General features: G+C 40.5%; 1 protein-coding gene across 3 annotated transcripts in view; it reads left to right on the plus strand.

Annotated features, from left to right (window-relative positions):
- LOC102198978 (rho GTPase-activating protein 6) overlaps nucleotides 1-9828 on the plus strand; it is a 127362-nt gene that overhangs the window by 83428 nt on the left and 34106 nt on the right. The window lies entirely within an intron of this gene.

Raw genomic sequence — 9828 nt, forward strand, 5'->3', positions numbered from 1 at the left:
CCGAGGGAAGAATGGTGTTGAAGGCACTGGAGAAATCAAAGAACATGATTCTCACAGTGCTTCCAGCGGTCTCCAGGTGAGCGAGGGAACGATGTAGGAGGTGAATGACAGCATCATCCGCTCCAATGCCAGGCTGGTAGGCAAACTGAAGTGGCATTGTGAAAAAGAATTTCCAAGTGGTCCAGCAACCAAAGATTGCTGATATATCTGCGGATGTATGTGAAGCTTAGGTCCCAATCACTGAAATCTAGAGATCAATTGGCGACCCCTTGGTAACCACAGGTCACTAGCGTTGGCAAGTGGTTGCTGGTATTTGCTTTGGAGCTTTAGCAATCAATTTCAAAGATTTCAGTCTTTGAGACCTGTAGACCAGTCAGTGGCTACGGAAAAAATATATTTTCCCTAGTTTATGCGCGGTGCTGTAATTTATATTGAAGATAACAACTTGTCTGCAAACACTTGCCAACTATTTGCAGAGCACTTTTCTGTTTAGTGCCACAGCTTTTTCAAGTTTCACCACCACTCGACCAATAATTTGCCATTGCTTGCACAAGTTGGAATCTTCCATGCAAACTACCAGGAACTGCACCGATCTGCTGAAGGCCAAAGTAACTGCTGGGAGGTGTTTAGTGCAGCATTCTCTTTTTGACCTTTTTCATCAAGCAACAGCCATCATCCTTCAGCAACCATTCATCAACCAGTTGGGGAATACACATTTTTCCCTATTGACTGGAGGTGGCCAAGGGTGTCACCACCCAATCTCTAGGCCTGTATGACTGAACCTTGCCTAGCATGGGCTCCAGGATAGATAGTTGGCTTACAAATTTTGTAGGAACCGAAGGTGATGGCTTCCAGATGATGCTTAACATCGACCATGTAGTGCCAGGTCCCCCAGGGCTATGAACTCTGCAGCCAGCAATATTCACAGTCAGCCACAGTTCAGATAAAAACAGCTGAAGTACATTGACCAACTCTATTAGAGGCATTAAGAGCCTATAAAATGTAACCAGCAACAATCTTGGACATTTTGGAAATTGTGTTAATTTACCAAGTACAAGGTAGTAAAAACAGAGTGTTGACTATATCTTTATAAAAAAAAGCGGCAGGTGCTGTGCACGAAACAAGCAAACCTTTTTCTTTGCACTGCTAACAATGCATTAAGTTTTTGAGACTAAGAATAGAATAGCCCTTTATTGTCATTGTACATGAACACGAAATTGTGGGTGCTCCACAACCCAAAGGTAGGTCTGATTTAGAACTGTGGTACCCAAAATGCCTCGTTCTTGGTGATGTAAAAAGGTAAAACTGGGACCTATAACTAGGTGGTGATTCTTTTGCTTTTCTGTTCAATGCAAGTTTGGAAAAATTGTATGTATTTGTGATAATGATGGCAATCTAGATGAGAGGGAACTAGTCAGTCATTCACCTTCCATCAGAATGAAAAAAACTCAATAGTATGTGCTATTGCTAAAGCGTCAAAGCAAGATAGGATAAACAAGATAATGTCTTGCTATATCTGTACATTACAATCAGTTGCATAGTAACACAGTACAGAATACGCAGCAGCTGCAAAGGGCTGTTTTAAAGACAGCTCATCAAGATCTTACTATAAACGAGTGTGAACAAGTAGCTTCAAGGTGAAAAGCAGCCTAGCTTTACGTACAGAAAGCTGCCTCATTCTCAGTCTGTCGTGTGGTGAAAGCTGCCTGTCATATTACCGGTGTGTGAGTCTACGTGACCTGCCATCATGTGCACATTCAATTGATCATCACCAGCTTTGTCATCAGTCAGATGCTGAGTCAGATGGACTGATAGCATCAAATCGAGAGGTGGAAATCTGGTGACATCTCAGAGATTCTCCCTAAAGGAAATCATCTTCATCTGCCAAGATGGTGCCAAGAATAACACACAGATTTTTGTGACGTTAATAACGCACATTTGGCGCATGCTTGCGTGGGGTGTGGGCATCCATGTGTCGCTTGGTATGCATGCACAGGACGAACCCTTGCCATGTGCGTGTCCATGCTTTCAGCTTGTGTGCAGACTGGTTAGAAGTGCGACCCAGGAGCTCAAGGGGCTTTTTTAGTGAGACAGGATTAGCTGCTCTCAAGGCTGCCACTGGAATGCGTGGATCAACAAGTCTGTTGTGGCAGTGCACGGTCGAACACACGCACATGTCCGTTCCGTCGTGGCACATTCACTATTTATCTTTCAGCCCATTACTCTCTATTAATATGCCTGCTTTTCTTTCCTTCCTCTTGCTTTTCACACCGGGAACATAATTGAAATTTGATTTCAGCAAACAAGCTCTGGTGACATGAGCAAATGCGTGGCTGATTTTTTTATCTCATTTATCAACTTGTGGATATAAATGAGGATTAATGGACATTTTGCTTCCCAACTGTAGAACATGTCATGTGTACAGCGTAAATTCTTTAGTTTCATTCAAAAGCTTCCTTTGCCACAAAAATGAAATGACGCCATCCAAGCAGGTGAGCAGAGACTTACACGTGCTGATTGATGGATTAGCGCAGAAGTAGCTCTTTTGGAGTGTTTATACGGTGACTTACGCATGACTGCATCTTCAATCATTCACTCAGCGTGGCATCACTTGTTGGATCTGCAAATCCTTGTGCAAATAATTCATTTCCACACATTTTGAAACCATCTGAAAGCTGGAGAAAACTTCTCTTCAAGACGGTTTTATTGAAAGCACAGCCTTTGTTTATTTACCCCGTGTTGTCCCTGAAGGCGATGCAGCGGCGCTTTAGACAAATAAAATTGCCATTTCGCGACCGTGAAAAGAAAAGAAACACTGCGCTGACAGAGAGTTGGCTCTTGCATGTGGCATTCTTCAAACTAACTTCAAACTGTCTGTTTCTTGCCAGTTATATTTATTTTTCTTTTAAATGGCAGCTTTTATGAAAACGGTGGGAGATAAAAAAAAAAAGGTGTTGCCACACCTGGGTCCACATTGAATAATGACTAGATCCTTGGCACCAGCCCTAACCATGAAATGTTTCATGGGGGTAAATTCAGGAGTGTGTAAAAATGATGGTTTTACCAACAAAAAATCCGTCAGTCCATTCACCTAAATTAGTTCGTTTACAAAAAGTTAAACACATATGCCTTGAAGACCACATAAGATAAGATAAGATAGAACTTTATTAATCCCTCGGGTGGGTTCCTCTGGGAAATTCGATTTCCAAAAAAGCACAGCACCGACAGAAGTTACAGAGTTACAGAATATTATATATATATATACACACACACACATACACACACACATATATAAATACAGAGACAAATATAAATAAAATATACAAAGGGGATAAATAGAATAAATAGGAATAAAAATAAAAATACAAGTGAATTGCACATTTCAAGTAACATTACTCAGTTACAGTAACCATAACAGCTCTGGTCTGAGAGATTGCTGCTCTCTCTTACAATCCTGTTTTGACTAATGTGGCCCAGACAGAATTCCTATCAATCCATCCATCCATCCAAGTCTGTATCACAGGGGCAGCAGTCTAAGCAGAGATACCCAGACCTCCGTTTCCCCAGCCACCATGTATAGCTGCACAACCCAAGAACTCTTGGTTCAAATATAGAAAACAGCTGAACTGCCCGGTAAACATAAAGTACCACTGCTTATCTTGTTGATTCTGGTAATCACCACTTCTGGGCCACGTAACTTTAAAATGCGAGAGAGCTGAACTATATAAAGGCACTTTTTTCTTTGTTCTCATGTTGTAACATTGAGACCTATAATTTAGTCAAGGTGCAAGTCAAAAAGCAGCTCTAAATTCCCTAAAAATAATTTTCACACAGCCCCTTATCTGTTGCACACGTCAAAGTGTTCACAAAGCACTGCGTGCTGTCAAGGCGGGAAGGCGATAAGTAGTTTAGCGTGTTCGTTAAACACCCCATTACCACTTATCAGTCTCTGTTTAAATTGTTCAGCACCTCGTCATTATTAACACTTCATAGCGTTGTTCACTGGCACATGCTTGTACACATTTTATAGAGAGCTGAAGGTCGGCTGCTTTGGAGAGCAGGACAGCAGCGCCGAAACACTGCTGTTCATTCTCTTTCCGCTGGGAAATCAATAATAGACCAGCTGACCCAGAGATGACCCGTGTTACACGTGCACACGTAAACACATGCACTGTCACATCCACTGTGCCGAGAGAACAAAGCATCGCCGGGCATTGACGGGAGTGGCGCTGGGTCTCCAGGAAGTTACACTTGGTTAAAACTTCCTGGAGTGAAACAAGGCTGATGGGCTTTAAGTGTTGATTTTGTTAGTTTTAAGGAGTTCTGTCCTCTTTGGCTTACTTGTCGATCAAAATGAGATCAGATATTAGTCAGTCATGGCTAATAAATGCTCAAGCAGACTTGGAGGTAACTTTCATGTCTTTTGCACTGTAAGTGGAATTTTTTTTTTTCTTTCCAGCCATCTGTTTTCACATTGAATTTGGCTTTCTGGTGCTGTTACCATACCATGCCATAGCACTTTATTTAGAAAGTACTTTTAAAAACAACACGGCTGACCAAAGTGCTGTACAGTAACACCAAATATAAAAGACAAATGCAGGCCAGAAGGTAAAAGATATAAAAGCTCAAAGAAGCTAAACAATAAACGAGTACATAAAGGGAACATAAGATCGCAGACATCTCAAACATCAGGGATAGATGATGGCTATTGAAGACTTCAAAGAAAGTAAGCGAGGATATCAACGTCAGTTAGTACTCGTTTTACCAGAGGCATGATAATGATTTAGTCCACGGCTTGATGATGAACTGAAAATAAACTCCATTACTCTGATGTATTTCTGAAGTCACTCTGTAGGTGAACCATCATTAAACATCACTGTTTTCACCAGGCATTAACAGCTCCATCTGGATAGCATATCATTATATAATGTATCTGACTGAAGCTTTTTCTCAGCCACTATTATTCATCCCCAACACACATCCCCTGGGAGCTGAGGGTATAGCAAAAGAGGAAGTAATAACACGAGGCAACACATGCGTCAATCAAGACTGTAGTGTCATTTCAGGTAACTTATATGTAATCTAAAAATTTAAACTTTTGTATTAATGATTGTTAGATTAGTTCCCCTGATTCTTCCCTGCATATGAAAAGAAACTGGCTCCCAATTTTATTTAGCATGAAATGACACCATTTAGAAAGCATCATCCTATCATATTATATAACAAGGCCCCTAGTGGGATAGCTATACTGAATGACTGGTTTCTGGATAACTGATTATCTGCAGGGCTGTTCTAATAATTGGATTGGAAATAGATCCAGTGCTGCCTCAAACAGTTGCATTTGTTATGCTGCTCATCAGCAGTAGTGCTGGTTACTAGAATGAGGGCTAACATAGCATGAAGGAGGCAAACAGCAAAGATTAGCAGAATTTTGGATGTATTTTACATTTTAAGTTGATAAATTTGCTGTTTGCAGCTTTGAATTACCTGCAAACGGCAGTCAAACAAGACCTCGGTCACATAGGCCTAAAGGCAGCCCCAAGGAAACCTCCAGCTGCTGTAGATAAAGTGTATTTCCTTAGTAAATGGCAGAAAAATGTTTGTTTAGTATAGAAGTTGTAGGTGACCATGGTAATCCAAAGAAACAGCAAAGACGCTACGTCCAGATGAACAGAATCAACTTTTGGCGAAACAGCAAAGAGGTTTGCAGAGTAGCACTGTCTTCTTCTTTGAAAACAGTTGCACCTTGTAACTATAAGTAACCTCCAGTAACCACATGTCAACAGGTTGGGGAACACATTTTTCCCTAGTGTGTGATTGTATGATATGCTATCACAGACTTTCTTAAATGCTTTAGCAATTAATTTCACAGTGACTGCCAGTATTCTTTAGGAAACATTTGCAGCCGCCTGGGGAATATTCATTTTTTGCCCATGATCAGTAGTTGTCAGCAGTCTCAGCAGGGGCTTAGATTGAAAATAAGTAAAAAGATCCATCAATCATGCTTTCCTTGTCTTCCTTGGTAACTTGACTAAAGTGATTCCACTGTGCCTTGTCTGCTTCTCCATGTATGTGTTGAAGTGCACGCACACTTGAGACTGAAAGAAAAGAAAATACATGAAAGCAAAATGCAACATATACATATATCTTGGCTGTATTTAAAGCCATGGTATGCAGTTACAAGAATGTAAACGCTCACTAGCGGTTGAGCCATTAGTAGCCTTCGGTGCTAAAATCTGCTTTGTCTCAGCTCGGTTGTACATTTAACTCCAGTTGTTGAATGCTTTCAATCTCCATCGGTGTGACTGCAAAGGCAGTCCAGACTGAACCGACTCTTTCTTGGAAAGAGCCCTAAAGCGTTTAAAAAAAGAAGCACTTAAGACGTTTAAATCAAAGATAAAGATAAACAATTTGTTCACACTGTCACACGTGGTAAAAATAGAAAGGAAACAAACTGGGGAAAAAAGCACAGTTTTGGTCAGGCGTAATGAATGAGTCACAGGAAATCGCAAGACTATTTTTACCGTTGCATGTTTCATTGCAGTTGTTACGCGTCAAGTACGTGTTGTTTAAACTAACCCCAAGCAGAACACACTTTTTAGGGTCTTTTTCCTCCTCGTAGAGGCTGCGCGCACAATTACACTGTGTCTAAATGCTTGCATGTGCCTCATAAAGTGACCGCAGGTCTGTTTTAAGTCTATCATCTTCTTCGCCAGCATCATCCGGATTCTGAGGAGCTGAGCAGCATGTATAATCCCTGCTCTTTAACTACCTCGCGGGATTAACGTGGCACCCACGTGGAAAATAAAGAGCCTTAGTGGAGACTTTATTCTGATCCCACTGTGTTAAATGGTTACGGTGGAAGAAACATCAAGAGGGAAAACCCAAGAGAATGTTCTGTACTTTCTTTTTTGTGTGTGTGGTTGGGTCACGTTCTCGCCACTGGTGTGAAAAATAAACAAGCCGTTTTTGTAATAGGATCAACATATAATAATATTGCTTACATGCACGGAAAAACGCTGAAATACGAGAGCAAAGGGCATTCAGATGGAAGCTGAACACTGTGCTTTTGAAATGGTTCCGGGAGAAGACAGTCATCTTAAATGGCAGCCGTAACCCCAGCTTCCTTAAAAAAAACAACCCCAAAAGACCAACGGATCCAACGTGCAAATGTTTATTTGCCTGGAAGAATTCAATTAGGAAATCTTCTTGGGCAAGGAGGGGGTGAGGGCAATGGTTGCAAAACCACTCTTCAAATGAAAACTTCGAGAAGTGCGGTCGGTGAAATCAAGCTTGTTGTGAAATTAGACGAGCAGAGAAAAAAATGGCGGGCTCTTGGGAAAAAAAATTAGAAATGGTCCTAAAGACAACATCTGTTCCAGAAATGACAGATTAATGACAAAAACAGCTTGGAATTAGAAATTAATTGCCAGAAATTCTTTGTACAATTTATTCTGTGCTTTGGCACATGCCTTAAAGCTTCTGGGAAACTCATAAGGCTTTCTGCATGAAGGAGAAGCTTCTCGTTTTTTGAGCGCAGTCGTCGCCGTCTGCGGGAAGAAAGGGGACATCGTTGTCTGGTTGTGGGTGCTACACATTCATTTTTGTTTGTTTCCGAGATATTTTATTGAAGCCTTGGCAGCCTAGAAGGTGAGGATGAAACCTGAGTGACCATTAGTGGAAGTAGCAAAAAAATTATAGTGGGAATACTAGAGTCCTACTTCACATCTGAGGCCCTGGCACATTATGTCGTTTTGGCACAGATGCCGGTTCTAATCTCAGATTTCTTTTTTATAGTACATTCCAGGATTGATGGAATGACACAGTGTTTCTCTGGGAGTGGTTTGTGTGTGTGTGTGTGAGGGAGCCAATTCTCACGGTGCTGGCATCGTAGAACGCTTAGATTGCAGAGTTCGATGGGAACCTAATGCCCATGGGGCCACTTACGCAACCGCTTTGATTGACAGATAAATGGCACAAACTCACATTCAGAAACTCTTTAATAACTTCATATGTTATTATCTTAACTGCAATTAACTGACATAAATAGAAATGAGATATGCAAAGAGGGTCTGACTTTTGGACAACCGAACACAGTTTCAGAAATACCAGTTCAGTCTCATGAAAGCTCTTTTAACTTGTATTCCTGGGCAAGAATCCATCGTACCATCCATGGACACATTGTAAAGGTTTTTATTAAAATTTTAAGGGTGATGACAAGTAATTCTCATGAAAACAGAGGACAATTTGTGACTGTGTGATTAAACATTTTCCTGTGAGACCAGGCTTATAATAATGTGGGTAACCACAAAACTGAGATGTAAACCTACTAGCAAAATATTTAAAAAAACATAGTTGGAACAGTATTCTTTGATTTGTGAGGAGACAGGATCCAAACACTGGGCAGGGTTAAAGTTCAAAACATAAAACTTTATGTCCTTACACAGGAGGAAAGAGGTCATTACCCATATTGTGTGTGCATGTGTTCCCTATTAGCTGTTTACCGTCAGCTTGTCACTTTCACAGCTGTTCTACCCCCCCGTTAATTATTGTGATATACATATTTATGAGCTTGCTGATTATTTTCACAAGTTGCAGTGTGTTTGACCTCTCAGGGCCACCGTGCAGCCCACACTGCTAAAGTTCATGATTTTTTGATAACCTTGAATTAGAAAGTTAAAAAACAAGATACTGAGAAACACATGAAACTATAACAAGAAAACACTCGGGATGCCACTAATGGGAATTTATTTAATTGGTGATTTCATTTAATTCTAATTAAAAAAATATTATGAAAATGTATTAACCTTTGTATTAAAGTGCTTCAAAAAGTTTACATCCAGTGTAAATCTCATTTACTTGTGTTTTATGACAGTTTTGTGAATATCTTTGAGATTTTGGAACGTTGGTCCAATAAAACAAAAAGCTAATTGTATAGGTCTTTTCTAACTTTCTGGAAACTTTCAGGATTTTATATGTTTACCAAGTTATCAATCAGGATAAAATCATTCTATTTAGTAGCTAATTATAGGGGCACATACGGGCACAATCTGTAACTTCTTGTCCAAGGTGTAAACCCCATTAAAACAGCAGAACCTGCCTGGGTTGATGGCCCTTTTTTGATCTCCATCGTTTAAGTCTCCATAATGTGTGTTTGAGTTATTAAAAAAAACATTGTGAAAATGCTAGATGCATGAATGATATGATATGAGCAGATCTAGGAAGCCAGTGAGTGATCATGGTCTTGTTAATAGACTTGTGACTGTGTTTGGTGAAGGTGTCTTTGTAAAGGATGGTACAAACTGTAAATTATTAATTTGAATTAGAGCAGGGCGATATGGCCAAAAAGTCTGAATAAATACTGATTGATGGGAAATTATAATATACCAGTATCATTCAAATGAACATGAAAAGCTTTATTTTTGCAAATTGTCCTACTCCCTAATTAACACTGTAAGTGTCTGGTGACTGCAATCATCATCTTTTAGTCGCTGAAAGCCTGGACTGGTCTGTTTGGCAGTGATGAGGTTACCGCTGAGTTGTGACCTTAATTTGAGTTTCACATCACTCAGTAGAACGCATAAAGTCCTGGTGGAACTCGCAAACGCGCCTCCATGCACGCAAAGGACCGAGTACTGATTGCTCTGACCATCTCTGCTGCCATTAGGCTCTAATCACTTTGTCTCATTTGAAATGCAGCGGGCGATGCATTTCTTCCGCTTATTTATGCTAAAACACACATGATCCTTACCCCTCAGTGCGCGCGCGCACACACACACACACACACACACACACACACACACACACACACACACACACACACACACA

Source organism: Pundamilia nyererei, unplaced genomic scaffold (assembly GCF_000239375.1).
Source record: "Pundamilia nyererei isolate P.nyererei 1_Seehausen unplaced genomic scaffold, PunNye1.0 scaffold00040, whole genome shotgun sequence".
Lineage (NCBI taxonomy): Eukaryota > Metazoa > Chordata > Actinopteri > Cichliformes > Cichlidae > Pundamilia > Pundamilia nyererei.